Here is a 15,330-nt window from a genome sequence, read left to right on the forward strand (position 1 = left end):
TTCCACCCCCACCAACCTCTGTATTCATTGGCCACCTCCAAACGGACCCCACCACCAGAAATATATTTCCCTCCCCACCCCTATCAGTGTTCCGGAGAGACTATTCCCTCCCTGACTCCCTCGTCAGATCCACACCCCCCACCAGCCCACATCCCAGTCCTGGCGCCTTTCCCTGCCACCACAGTAAATGCAAAACCTGCACGCACACCACTCCCCTCACCTCTGTCCAAGACCCCATGGGATCGTTCCACATCCGTCAGAACTTTGCCTGTGCCTCTACCTATGTCATCTGCTGCATCCCTTGCACCTGGTGTGATCTCCTCTACATCGGGGAAGCAAGACGCCTTCTTGCGGATTGTTTCAGAGAACATCTCTGGGACACCCACACCCACCAACCCCACCGCCCCATGGCTGAACACTTCAGCACTCCCTCCCACTCCGTCAAGGACATGCAGGTCCTGGGCTTCCTCCACCGCCAAACCATTATCACGTGATGCCTGGAGGAAGAATACCTTGGGCTCCTGCAACTACACGAGATAAATGTGGATTTCAACAGCTTTCTCATTTCCCCTCCCCCCCACATTATCCCAGTCCCAAATCTCCAAACTCGGCACCGCCCTCCAGACCTGTCCATCACTCCCCTGTCTGACCTATTACCCTCTCCCTCACCGTCATCCACCTATCACTTTCTTAGCTACCCACTCCACCCCTCTCCCATTTATCTCTCAGCCCCTGCCCACAAGCCTCATTCCTGATGAAGGGCGATTCGTCTATTCTCCTGCTCCTCGGATGCTGCCTGACCTGCTGCACTTTCCCAGCAACACACTCTCGACTCTGTATGCAGAGTTAGCATGTTGTGATTCCTGGTTTTAGTGTGTTCCAATCTACTGTAAGTGTATTGTAGATGTGTCGGAGTCTCCAATACTAATGTGTTAATTTTTTAAAGTCATTGATTGGATTTGTGCCTCACTGATTGGGCCCAGCATTTATTGCCCATCCCTAGTTGTCCCTTGAGAAGGTGGGGGTGAGCTGCCTTCCTGAATCTGTTGGAGTCTGTCATATTACTGTCAGGATGATTTATTAAAGTCTATTGGTCACATACCTGAGGCCCAGTGTTCTGTGACTAGCTTCTTGGGAATAAATTACCTGCAATCAGAGTTTTTCTGCTGAATTTGCCGACTGAGCCAAGACTCCTTTGGGTTTGAAGTTCCTCACTTTCGAACCTTCTAATAGCAGGGGCCAATCCAGGTCGAGTTGAGTCGACGTGTTATGGAGGTATTGATACCCGGGAGGTTGTGTCCAAGTGGCCATGTTCTTTCAGTGCTCCAGCCACCCAGTGCAGCAGCCGAGCCGCGATCATTGGTTCAGTATCGGGGGTGTACTCTGGGTGTTTGCGAAACGTGAAGATGGTGGGCATTAGCACTGGCACCTGGGAGACCCTCGGACTGTTTGGACGGCCATTGGACGAGAAGAAACAGTGAGCTCAGCTGGCCATGTCCAGGTCATGGAGACAGCGGGGGGGGGGGGGAGCGTGGGGTGGGTGGGGGCGGTATGCGTGGTGCCAGTGAATAGGGAGCTGCTGAACTCCCTCCCTGGAGAATCAGCTGGGACTGCACATGGCTGGGGCAGCACTGAGCGAGAGCTGCCTACCATCATCACAAACCATCTTCCCACGGAGACCAGTCTGCCACCAGTGTGTGTATGTATGTGGGGAGGGGGGTGGGGGCATTGCTGTGTCGTAACCCGTGGTGGGAGTAATGGGTCAGCGCCATGGGGTTGGATCAGCTGCTGTTGCTCTGGTAGAAGGGGGGCAGTACGTAGCTGGGCTGTTAGTTTGAAACTCAATGCAGCCAATACAAAGGAGAAAGTGAGGTCTGCAGATGCTGGAGATTTCTGAAGCCCTTCCTGAAGAAGGGCTTATGCCCGAAACGTCGAATCTCCTGTTCCTTGGATGCTGCCTGACCTGCTGCGCTTTTCCAGCAACACATTTTAAGCAGCCAATACAAAGCCCACAATGAGATCGTTGGAAAGTACGTTGATAGACAACTGACAACGGCTGAAGGAGAAGGAGGGCGCAGCACTGGGCAGCTTACACAATTAGTGACAACCGTAATTCATATCAAACAGTGGAGGGGAAGTTGATGACAGGTTAAGTTCTTTTTTTCAAATTCCTTTTCCAGCAGATCTATCACAGAGGAAAATGTACAGAAAATGTTTATGTCATTACAGTTCGCAAACTCAAGCTAAGGTTTCCACACCCTCACTGTTGTTAATGGAGTGAGTATTGCAGGACATGTGTGGTGGTCCTGATACAGAACACCCTCTGAAATAAACACATTACAGACAAACCTCATTTGATTAAAGGGTTCAGTTAGTGGGCACATATGGAATAGTTCTGTTGATTGTAGTGATCCCTGTAGCAAACGGATTCTATAAATAAATTATATGTTGTACATAATGGGCTTTTAGTATCAATGTACTCATTCTCCACATTTTCAGTTCCAATTTGGTGACTGCTATAAACCTTGTGGCTTTTGGAGCTTCATATCTCCTGAGTCACAGTCACAGTATCGCTCCCACACACAGCCAACCAACAGCAATCTGTATTTATATAGCGCTGGTAATATTGCACGGTGTTTCACCAGAGTGTTCGCAAATAAACTTTGACACTGGGCCACTGCCAGCAGATAGCAGGAAAGATGGCTGAAATCTCAGGTGTTACAGAGTGGTTTAAAGGGTGACTGAAACATAGAGAGACATGGGGAGAATGGGATCTACACAGCTGAAGCTGTGATCACCAAGAGTCTAGAATTGGAGGGGAGCAGTGATCTTGCAGTGTCATCGGGCTGGAGGAGAACTACATGCCTGACTCTGTGATTGTCTCCAGTCGAGTAAAGCCCAGCCCTGTAATTGCTGTAAGATCTGCTCACTCTGGTCCAAACTGCAGTCAGACTTTCAAAATATCAACAAAACCACCCGCACAGTCACCCTGTGCCACTTGAAAAGGGGGTACATGGAACTTTGTAAAGTTCCCAGGTGCCCTGGCTGACTGCTTGTGTATTTCCCAGCACAGACTGTAGTTATACTGTCACAGAGTGAGCTTGCATAGAGCAAAGCCACATCCTGGAGACTGACTCACGCCACATGGTAGTAGTCAGCAGCTCACAGTGTCATCCTTCAGCCTCAGAATTCACACCATGTGTTTTACTGACCATTCTCAACGCACCTTCCTGGGTCTAACAGCCAACGTGCTCACTCCTGCACATGGGGTGGTCACATCTCCCCACTGAGGTATAAAACTCCTGGGAAATCTCTCTCCTAGGAGCACTGATAGGGGCTGGATTTGACCAATTTCCTGGGGAGGTGGAGCTAGTGGTGGGAGAGTGGGACGGGCAGAGGGCATTTGTCCTGCTCAGAGATTGTGCCAGTCCTTTCCACAACCAATTAATGCCCTTTCTCCTGGCACTGGTGATGTTTGTCCAGCAGTCGGGTGGATCCTGGCAGAGTGGGGATGAGGGTGAATTCGGTGACCCATGGATAAGCTCAACATGGTAATAACCTTCCCCCATCCCAGCCCTCCCCAGATAGTTCTTGTACGATAAAAAGTGACACTCCCGACTCCCACAAAGACTAGAGGAGGAGTGTCCTTTCTGTCCTGACTACATTCAGCCTGGTGAGTGCACGAGCAGGGAGAGTGAAACCTGCTTCATATGGATCAGCCTCAGATGAAAGATATTCAGTGTAACTGGATTTCTTCACTGAACCAGTTTTGTTAAGTCTGAAAAAAAAAATTGAGTTTAAAATAAGCAGTGGAAACGCTGACTTACTAACCCCCCGATTGATTGGGGTGGGACGTTTTGTGTAAACATTGATGCTGTGCTTTTAAAGGTTCTGTCACTTTCTACTGAGTGTCACTGTCTCTGCACAATGCCATAGGAATGACTATCATCATCGAAAAGTCATGACATAGAAGGAGACCGTTCAGCCCACCTTGTCGCTGCTGGTTGATGAGAGGCAGCTCAGTCCTATCCCATCTTCCAGCAGTGGACATCAATTCGAAAAGCTGACTGTCACTTGGGCACATGTATTTAGATTGTAGCCATCTGGTCCTTTATCAGAAAATTATCTGACTTTGTTCAACTTTTCAAAGCATGATTTGGGTTTTACTTCAGTCCCAGCCACACCCACACACTTAATAATCTGTAAAACAGAAACTAAAGGGATCCCGAATAGTGTTTGTGCGTGTGTATGAGTGTGTCTCTGTGTGTATGAGTGTGTCTGTGTGTGTCTCTGTATGTGTGTGTGTTTGTCTGTGTGTATGTGCGTGTCTGTGTGTGTGTGTTTGTGTGCATTTGTGTGTGTATGTATGTCTGTGTGTGTGTGTGTATGTCTGTGTGTATGTCTATGTGTGTGTGTGTGTGTGTTTGTGTCTCTATGTGTGTGTGTATCTGCGTGTCTGTACAATTGTGTGAATGTGAGCACATGCTTGTCATCACCGGTTTACTGCTATGAAAGCACATTGTGATAGCAAGTTGCTCTGAATAGGATATTATCATCACAGCAAATAAAGTCAAACAGCAGAAAGAGCTTGTTATCAACAGTGGAGTGAGGCTCTAATTCTCTGCAAGACACATTGAGCTTCTGCACTGTTTGTTGGGCAGTGTATTTGCAAAGTAGTTAGAAAGCGTAGGAAGGTTCACATCAGACAAGCCCCAGGATGACTGCATGATACATCAGTTACATGTCAGCACTCAGTTTATAAAACTGAGCAGATCACCGGAAACTGCAAACATCTGGTAGCCGTGTAATTGGGAGAGTTAGATTCTGCCAAGAAAATTGTTCTCAAGGAGCACCGGCCCCAATATGAAACTATCTCTTATTTATTTACAAGTTCCTGATGTTCTGATGTAAATCTGAATCCAATATTACATTCTCAGTACAAGAAATAACTGAAAACTTTTTCTGATTCGCCTCTCGCTCTCTCTCCAAGGACACATTAAGATGAAAGCAGTGCCCCTCTAAATGAGAGCTATTCACCCATAACACACAAAGCTTTATCCGAATAAGGGAAATAGTGTTTCTGATTCCCAGGCCCTGGGATCTGACTGTTGGAATGTTTCTAGTTTAATTACAGCTGTACTTCTTTCATGTTATGTATGTTATTAATGATTCACGTTTAAAATATCACAACATTGTGAAAAGCAGAGAGGGAGTGACTGCACTAGAATTCCAAAACTTCAGAAAAAGGATTTCGAAACTTGCTGAGGAGGTACTATGAACCTAGGATTGTATCAAAAAACTGTGTACCTCTCCCACTGAGTGACATTCACTCCTGGAGACACAGGGATGTTCCCCAGATCCAGATTGTAGTTACTTACCTTTCCTTGGAATCACTATCTCATTGAGAACAGTTGACAATAATAATTTCCAGAGATGGCAGAGAATAAATTCTGTATAAACGTACAGAGCTGTGATATCAACTGGACAGGATTTTACAGCCTAGTAATATCTGAATGTAGAAAGAAATAGCCATTTCTAGCTGTGTTTGCTGGTCAGAAATTGTATTTAGTTTTGAACAAAGGTCACAGATCTCCAAATGTTAACTGTTTTCTGTCCACAGTTGCTGCCAGCCCTGCTGAGTTTTTCTCGTGATTTTTGTTTTTGTTTGTTTCAGATCTGCAGCATCCACAGTCCGTTGGTGTGTTTTATTGTATTAAGTTAATTCAGTGCAATCTCAGTGATTCTCCAGGTAGTGATGCTCAGTTCCCTGCCACTTATATAATGTGAGACATAATTCTATATGAGTTACATAATGTGTGGTTCATTGTAAACACAGTTCTTGAAAACATAACTCCGTAAACAGCAAATATCTCAAATTGTCAGAATTCCAAAAATTCTAGTTATTCAATTTTCCCACAACGATTTAATGTAAACAGATTAGTGTTCTGTACTGTATGCCAACATGACATGCTTCTTGTTTTTGGGGACTGATACACATGAAGTGGTGATTTTGGACTGTGAGACAGCTTTGTTACTGTTAATGTTGTCCATTCTGTGCACTTCCCCTGCTTTGTGCTGCTTCAGTTCCACACCCACCAACATCACACTCTGTTTCAGGTTGATATCCTTATTTCTGAACAATCGGTTGCTTGTGCTTCATGTTTTAAATATGAAAGCTCTTGAACCATCCTGACTTGGAAATACATCGCTGTTCCTTCACTGTGCCTGGGTCAAAATCCAAGGGAATTGTGGGTCAACCTACAGCACATGGGACTGCAGCGGTTCAAGATGGCAGCTCACCCCCACCTTCTCAAGGGGCAACTAGGGACAGGCAATAAATACTGGGCCCAGCCAGCGACATCCATGTCCAGTGAATGAATTTTAAAACTCTTTCCATGGTTCATTTATGTTTTTTGTTGAAAAAAATTTCCAAGTTTTTCATTGGTTGTTATTTGTGTCCAAAGTGGAGACAGATGTTTTCCAGTTTATTCGGCCTGTGTGATTGGAGTGGAGTATTCGTGTGAAGCACAGACGTCTACCTGGGAAGAAACTGATTCCCACGCTGTCAATGAAGCTGTTTTCCAGGCAGAGAATGCTGTAGATTTTCGGACAGACGTAGCTCTTCATTTTCGTTCCGGCTTTCACCCTTTGTTCTGTTCCTTTTTCACACTTCCTTTCGTTACGAGGCCAAGCGATGGCTAGGTGAGTGTGTCCTGCCATCCGATACAGGGAGTTCTGCGGCAATGTGATGGCTGCGTTCTCGTGCAATCCCATGTTATAGAAAACTCGCGCTTTAGAAACACCATTTATTGTGATGGCGATGTAATCACGCTACAGTCAACACATTCTAAAAGTTTACGCTTTAGAAACAGTGTCCCCAATTTGTCAATCGCGTTACAGCGAGTTAATGTTAATGAAACACACGTTATAGCAGAATGACCTGTAGATGCACTGGAGAGACTAGGTGTTGGTTTATGTTGCACTTGTCCCAGGTTCTTGATGGGGGGGGGGCGCTGTGAGGGTCTCTTCATTCAGTTGTCACGACGGTTTAGAGTGCGACACCAGCAGTGTTGTTTCAGGCCCCAGGACGGCTGTGTTAGTTCTTGGAGTCCCTGCTTCCTCACCTTGCTCCGTCCTGGTTGTGGACTGGTGCTCCTTGAGCTATATAACCAATTGTCTCTCAGACATAATCGGCATGAGGAGACCATTCAGCCCATTGGATCTGCTTCGCCATTCAATACGATCATGGCTGATGTTCTACTTCAAAACCATTTTCCTTCACTATCCCTGTAATCCTTAATGTTTTTAATCTGGATAAATCTGTCAATCTCCCTTTCGAAAACTCTCAATGACTAAGCCTCTGGGACCAAGTTTTCCAGAGGTTCACTCCCTTTGGGTGAAGAAGTTCCTCTTCATCTCAGCTGTGAATGCCTGCCTCTTGTTCCGTGTCCCTGGTTCTAGACCCACAACAAGGGGGGATGCATCCTTCCTACACCTACCTGGAGAGGCCTGCTAGGAATTTTATAAGACAGATGTCAATGGTCCTGAATTGACTATGCTCATTACTTCACCTGTCGTGAATATGGCTCATAACTCCAATGTCCGGTGAACATTTTTAACTTGGAATTTATCCAACCATTGCTTGAACTTCCTCTTAGTCTTCCAATCGTATGATATGATGTTTGATCCAGAATAATTCATTTCGCAATACTCATTCAGCCTTACTCACTATGGATCCACTGGTGATGTCTCCAGGAGGTTGAAGAATTGCCCAGTGCTGTTGTACAATGTGTTTCCTTGTAAAGGCATTTATGGGAGAGTCATACATAATTGTAGCCCAAGGATGGAGCTCATTGAGGCCCAACTGCTGAGGCACATATGGTTTCAGGTACAGGAGTTGTCATTCCTTCTGGAGAATTTCTGTGAGGTTTCTGTCCCGGAAACATTCACTGCCCTGTGAAAGGAAATAGTATTTTCCAACAGGTTCCACTTGCCAACGAGCCTGAGAAAAACCTCACTGTGGTGAATAATAAACAATAAACCTTCAGTTCAGTGCTGGTTGCCGCCAGGGTAAATGACAAAAGTGCAGTGAAAATTCTAGGAAGAGGTTTATCAAGAAATGTTTTAACAGCCAGAGTTCTCTTTAATGTCCTGATTCTCACCAGATGTATAACTAGGAACAGATTGTGGCTGTCATTAGTGCATCAAACTCTAACCTTAACAATCTCTGTAAAGAATGTCTCTCCAATGGTTTACTCTGCTGGGAGAGTCAGTGGCCTAGCGCTAATATCACTGGACAAGTAACCCAGGCTAATGCTCTGACAGCGTAGGTTTGAATCTCACAGTGGGGGATGGTGAAATTTGAATGCACTTAAAAAAAATCTGGAGTTACAAAGCTGATGTGTGATTGTTGGGTTCATCAGTGCCATTTAGGGAAGGAAATCTGCCGTCCTTACCTGGTCTGGTCTGTAGCGATGTGGCTGACTCTTAACAATTGCCAACTGTCTGCCCTGCAGCTCTTCAACCATATCCTGAAACAGACTCGCTCATCAATGTGGACTTCACCAGTTTCCTCATTTCCCCTCCCCCCACCTCACCCCAGTTCCAGACTTCCAGCTCAGCCCTGTCCCCATGACTTGTCCTACCTGCCTATCTTCCTTTCCACCTATCCACTCCACCCTCCTCTCTGACCTATCACCTTCATCCCCTCCCCCATCCATCCATTGTACTCTTTGCTACCTTCCCCCACCCTCCTCCCTGACCTATCACCTTCATCCCCACCCCCCACTCACCTATTGTGCTCTATGCTACTCAACAGGCCAGGCAGCATCTGTAGGGGAGAGAAACAGAGTTAACGCTTTAGGTCCAGATGATTCTGGTGAAAGGTCACTGGACTCGAAGCGTTAACTCTGTTTCTCTCCCCCACAGGTGCTGCCTGACCTGTTGAGTTTCTCGAGCAATTTCTGGTTTTACTTCATATCTTCAGCATCGGCAGTTCTTGGCCTTATTTTCATGTAATCCCTTGCCTTTTTTAGACTTCACACTTCTTCATGGTTGACCATCTTACTCACTGAGCCAGCTCCACCTCTCAGCAAGACCTTCTGCTGATCTTGGGCTTTCCAGCTCCTGTGATCGACCAAACATGGATCGATCCTGGCCTTAAAGGGACTCAGCAATCAAATATCCGCTACCTTTAAGACCAGAGAGTTCCATAGATTCACAATCCTGTGGGCGATACACATTCTCATCTCAGTCCAAAAAGAAAAACAGCAGAATAAGCTGGAAAGTATATTAGATTAGATTACTTACAGTGTGGAAACAGGCCCTTCGGCCCAACAAGTCCACACCGACCCACCACCCACCCATACCCCTATCTAATGCTACGGGCAATTTAGCCTGGCCAATTCACCTGACCCACACATCTTTGGACTGTGGGAGGAAACCGGAGCACCCGGAGGAAACCCACGCAGACACGGGGAGAATGTGCAAACTCCACACAGTCAGTCACCTGAGTCGGGAATTGAACCCGGGTCTCAGGCACTGTGAGGTAGCAGTGCTAACCACTGTGCCACCCACAAATGGCAGACGAGCCAGCATCTGAAAGTCAGGCAGTTCTTTTACATTGAATTTCCAGACCAAAGGATCAGAATGTGGCCGAGGCCATAACATTATGTGTCTTCAAGAAGGAGATAGATATAACTGTTGTGGATAAAAGAATCGAGGGGTCTGGTGGACTGTGGAATTAGGGTCTTGAACTCAGTGGTCAGCCATGATCATATTGAATGATGGAGCAGGCTTGAGGGGCTGAATGGCCTACTCCTGCTCCTATGTTCGATGTTTCTGGTAACTTTCTGGATAGTTCTGGGAGAGTCAACCTCCTCGCCATGTGTTTGATTTCAATCTTTAATTTTTTTTTATATTTCGGGTAAAATGTGTAATGTCATGTGACAGGAAGGATGTGCAATAGAGGTTTACCAGGATGCTGCCTGGATTAGAGAGCATCAGCTAGAAGGAGAGGCTAGAAAAAATTCAGGTTGGTTTCTCTGAAGAGGAGGGGAGACTTGATAGAAGTTCGTAAAATCAAGAGATGCATAGGTAGAGTTGACAGTCAGAATCTTTTTCCCAGAGGTGAAATGTCTAAAACTAGGAGACATGCATGTAAGGTGTCAGGGGGAAAGTTCAAAGGAGATGTGAGGGGCAGTTTTTTGTACACAGAGAGTGGTAGGAGTGTGGAAACGTGCTGTCAGGGGTGGTGGTGGAAACAGATACAATAGGGACATTTAAGGGGCTTTTAGATAAGCACATGGATATACCAGGAATGGAGAGATATAGACCAAGGGCAGGTAGAAGGGATTAGTTTAATTTGGCATCATGTTCGGCACGGCATTATGGGCCGAAGGGCCTATTTCTGAGCTGTACACACTGATGACAGATCATTATATTAATATTGTGGATCAATATTGTCCATTAAAATGATTATTTTCAAGTAGTTGTCATAATCATAACCATTATCGGGCTCTAACTCACTGTGAAATATTGATTATTCTCTTAATAAAATCCCACCTCTTATCTAAATAAAATCCTACCTCTTATTTATTCATCCACATAAATCAGCACACAAGCCACATATTGTCATTTATTTCCATCTTCTAAATTGTTGGTTTGATGGAATACTTACTTCCTGTAAATGTTGTGCAGTAATTTTTGCATTAATGGGGTTTTTCATTAGTGGATATTGGTTAAGTTGGTCAGTGGTGGATGGTGCAGTAATTTGGAATTCGGGCAGTCCCTCGGTTACAGATGGATTCTGTTTTTGGGTCTGTTCTCAAGACAGTTGGATGTAAGTTGGGACACAATCTAGGACAATATAAGATAGCTGTTTGTAAGGACGGGCAATGTGCACATGCATGATCTCCAAAATTACACTCCTCTATGTAATTGCATTCATAAGTACAAGCATTCATAAGTCGGATGTTTATAAATTGGGGACCCTGCCTTATATCAGCATCCTTCTAAACAAACATCTCCATGAGAAGGAGTTCCTCATCACAAATATAACTCCCCCATTTTATCCAACTGTTGCCAGATCTCATTGTGTTTTGAATCTCACTGCCTGCTATTTACATTACACCTCTACCTTGGACCATAAGACAGAGGAGCAGAATATGGCTATTCACCCCCTCAAGTCTGCTCCGTCATTCGGTCAAGATATGTTTCGTAACTTCATTCTCCTGCCTTCTCCCCAGAATCCTTGATTCCCTGACCAGGAATCAATCTGTCTCTGTTTTAAATACAATAAATGACCTGACCTCGACAGCTTTGTGCAATAACAAATTCCGCAGATTCACCACCCACTGACTGAAGAAATTCCTCCTCAACTCAGTTCACTCTGAGGCTGTGCCCTCGGGTCCTAGTCTCTCCTGCTGGTCGGAACATCTCTGCCTTCACTCTAACCAGGCCTCTCAGTATGCTGTTAATTTCAATCAGAATCCCCCTCTCATCCTTCGAAACTTAATCGAGTACAGGCACCGAGTCTTCAATCACTCTGCATATGACAAGCTGTTCAGCCACAAATCGTTCTTGGAAGCCACCTCTGGACCCCTCCAAGGCCAGCATGTCCTTCCTTAGATACGGGGCCCAAACTGCTCTCAATATTCCAAATGCAGTCTGAGCAGAGCTTTATACAGCCTCAAGAGTACATCTCTACTCTGGTATTCTAGCCCTCTGAAAATGAATGTGAACATTGCATTTGCCTTCCTAACTGACAACTGAACCTTCGTGTTAACCTTTACAGAATCTGCACCTCAGAGTCCAGGTTCCTTTGTGTTTCAGATTTCCAAAGCCTTTCCCTTTAGATAATAACCTACATCTCTATTCTTTCTACCAAAATGCATAACCTCATACTTGCCAACGTTGTGTTCCATCAGCATTTCTTTGCCCACTCTCCAAGCCTCTCCAAGTCCTTCTGCAGCCTCCCCACCTCCTCAATGCCACCTGTCCTTCCACCTATCTTTGTGTCATCTCTAAACATAGCAACAATGTCCTTAGTTCCTTTGTCCAGATCACAAATATATAACATGATTAGTTGTGGTCCCGGCACAGACCCCCTGCGGAACCCCACTCATTACCAGCTGCTGTCCTGAAAAAGACCCCTTTACCCTCACTCTCTGCCTCTGCCAGTCTGCCAATCCCCTATCCATGCCAGGGCCTTGTTTCAAGCATAATAGGCTCTTGCCTCATTTAGTAACCTGCTGTGTGGCACATTGGCAGAGACCTTCTGGAAATCCAAATCGATCACATCCAATGGCTCTCCTTTGTCCAACTTGCTCATTACCTGAAAGAATTCTAACAGATTTGTCAGGCCTGAGCTCCCCTTGATGAAGTTGTGCTGACTCTGGGTAAAAAAATGAGGTCTGCAGATGCTGGAGATCACAGGTGAAAATGTGTTGCTGGTTAAAGCACAGCAGGTTAGGCAGCATCCAAGGAATAGGAAATTCGACGTTTCGGGCATAAGCCTGTCCTATTTTACCGTTTGCATCTGCAATCTCATCCTTAATAAAAGCTTATTGATGATCAAAGTCAGGCTAACCGGTTCTATAGTTTCCTGTCTTCTGCCTCCCTCCCTTCTTAACTAGGGGTGCTACATTCGCCATTTTCCAGTTCTCTGGGACCCTCCCTGAAAGATTACCACCAGTGCCTCTACAATCTCCTCAGCTTCTCCTTCCGAACTCTGGGCTGGAGTCCATCTGCACTGGGTGATTTATCCACCTTCAGGCCATTCTGCTTTCCCCGTACCTTCTCCTGAGTGATGGCCATTGCACTCACCTCTGCCCCCTGACTCTCTGTAAATTCTGGTATGCTGCTGGTGTCTTCCACCATGAAAACTGAGGTAAAGTACGATTTCGCCAGCCTCAATTTCCAGCAGGTTCAATGTCCACTCTTGCCTCTTTCTTACCTTTTAGTTATCTAAAATAACTCATGCAATCTTCTTTTATGTTACTTACCTTAATATTTCATCTTCTCCCCACCTTACTGCTTTCTTAAATTACCTTCTGTTGGTTTTTAAAGGCTTCCCAATCCACTGGACTCACACTAATCTTCAATACGTTGCATACGTTCTCTTTTGCTTTTCTGCTGTCCCTGACTTCCCTTGCCAGCCACCATTACCTTATCCTCCCCTTGGTATGTATCTTCCTCGGGCTGCTGTGCCTCACGAATTACCCCCAGAAACTCCTGCCATTGCTGCTCCATCATTTTCCCTGCTTGGCTCCCCTTCCAGAGCTGAAAATGTGTTGCTGGAAAAGCACAGCAGGTCAGGCTCCCCTTCCAATCCACTCTGGCCAGCACCTCCCTCATGTCTTTGTAGTTACCTTTACTCAATAATAATACTGTTAACAATCCCAGCTTCTAGATTATGGCCACTGTCCCCAAGGGCTCCTTCACTTTGACGTCCTTAATCAACTCTGCCTCATTACACATCAGCAAATCCAGAATTGTCTGTTCCCTAGTAAGTTAGTGGGCGGCTCGGTGGCACAGTGGTTAGCACTGCTGCCTCACAGTGCCAGAGATCCTGGTTCAATTCCCGCCTCAGGCAACTGTCTGTGTGGAGTTTGCACGTTCTCCCCGTGTCTGCGTGGGTTTCCCCCGGGTGCTCCAGTTTCCTCCCACAGTCCAAAGATGTGCAGGTTAGGTGAATTGGCCATGCTAAATTGCCCGTAGTGTTAGGTAAGGGGCAAATGTAAGGGTATGGGTGGGTTTCGCTTCGGCGGGTCGGTGTGGACTTGTTGAGCCGAAGGGCCTGTTTCCACACTGTAAGTAATCTAAACTAATCAAGTTCAACCACAAGCTGCTCCAAAAACAAATGTTGTAGACATTCCAGGAATTCCTTTTCTTTAGATTTGCTACAAATCTGATTTTCCCAGTCCTGCATGTTGAAGTCTCCATGATTATTGTAATAGCGCCTTTCTTGTGTGCCTTTCCTATTTCATAATTTATTTTCTCACCCATATTCTGACTGCTGTTAGGAGGCCTGAACATAATTCCCATCAGGATCACTTTTTTCCCTTTGCGGTTTCTCCACTCCACCCACACAGAATCTACACCTTCCGACTCCATATTGCTTCTTTCTATCAATTTAATTTCATTCCTTACTTACAAGGTAACCCTGCTCCCTCTGCCCATCTGCATGTCCTTGCAATCGGATGGGTATCCTTGGATATTTCGTTCCCAGCCTTGATGCCCTTGTAGCCATGTCTCTGTGATACTCACGACATTGCACTTGCCAATTGCAATCTGCCACACAAACTAATTTACCTTGTTCTATATACTGTGTGTATTGGAGTACACCACTCTCTGTCCTGTGCTGACAGACCCCACCTTCTCATAGCTGTCCCCTTGTCTGCTGGGCCTGATGTTAGATTGCTGATCCTTTCCATATTCTATGTCCTATTACTTGTTCTGGAAACTTTAATCACCTCTGCTGACCTTTCCTCCTTTTAATATTTCCCATTATTTTCTATGCAACTGAATCCCCCACCCACTGGTTAGTTTAAAGCCCTAGTTATGCGATTTGTCAGGACTCTGGTCTCAGCATCATTCAAGTAGCACCTATCCCATTGGAACAGTTCCTTCCTCCCCCAATATTGATACCAGTGTCCTGTTTCTCCTACATCAATCTGACTCACACATTTGCCACTTTACCCTTGATGACCATGTGCCCCTTGGTTCAGGTAGTAATCCAGACATCATTACCTTTTTGGTTCTGCTTTTTACTTTAGTCGCTGGCTACTCAGAATCCCTCAGCAGAAGCTCTTTCCTCTTTCTGCCTGTATCTTATGTGGACCATGACATCTGGACCTTCCCCTCCCATTCCAAGTTTGTCTGCAGCCCGGATGAGATTCCCTGAACCCGAACACCAGGTAGGCACTCTCAATCCTGGCCACACAGAACAGTGTCTGTTTCCCTGTGTATACTGTCCCTGATTACCATTACATTTTGCTTCTCTCCCCTCCTCTTGCATGGCTCCCTGTACCATGGCACTTTGGTCAGTTTGCCCATCCTCCCTCCAGTCCCCGCTACCATCCGGGCATAATTAACACGGGACTTCAAACCTGCAATTGAATCAGTACTTGAACCCTGGACCATTGGGTCAGAATTTATTGCCCATCCTTCATGGCCCAGAGGACAGTTAAGAATCAACCACGTTGCTGTGGGTCTGGAGTCACTTGTTGGCTAAACCAGGTAAGGATGGCAGTTTCCTTCCCTAAGGGACATAAGTGAACCAGATGCGTTTTCCCCTGACAATTGGCAATGGATTCATGGTCATCATTT

The 15,330-nt window shown here is 45.8% G+C and overlaps 1 protein-coding gene across 4 annotated transcripts in view; it reads left to right on the plus strand.

Annotated features, from left to right (window-relative positions):
- frmd4a (FERM domain containing 4A) overlaps window positions 1-15,330 on the plus strand; it is a 397,798-nt gene that overhangs the window by 56,392 nt on the left and 326,076 nt on the right. Inside the window, exon 1 of one of the 4 annotated variants that reach the window (XM_060842611.1) lies at window positions 6,683-6,702. The exons of the other annotated variants lie outside the window; for them this stretch is intronic. The gene's annotated coding sequence lies outside the window, so the exon portion shown is untranslated. Of the gene's footprint in view, window positions 1-6,682; window positions 6,703-15,330 lie in introns of those variants that run through there. 4 annotated transcript variants of the gene reach the window in all.

This window comes from Hemiscyllium ocellatum, chromosome 23 (assembly GCF_020745735.1).
Source record: "Hemiscyllium ocellatum isolate sHemOce1 chromosome 23, sHemOce1.pat.X.cur, whole genome shotgun sequence".
In the NCBI taxonomy this organism is placed as follows: Eukaryota; Metazoa; Chordata; class Chondrichthyes; order Orectolobiformes; family Hemiscylliidae; genus Hemiscyllium; species Hemiscyllium ocellatum.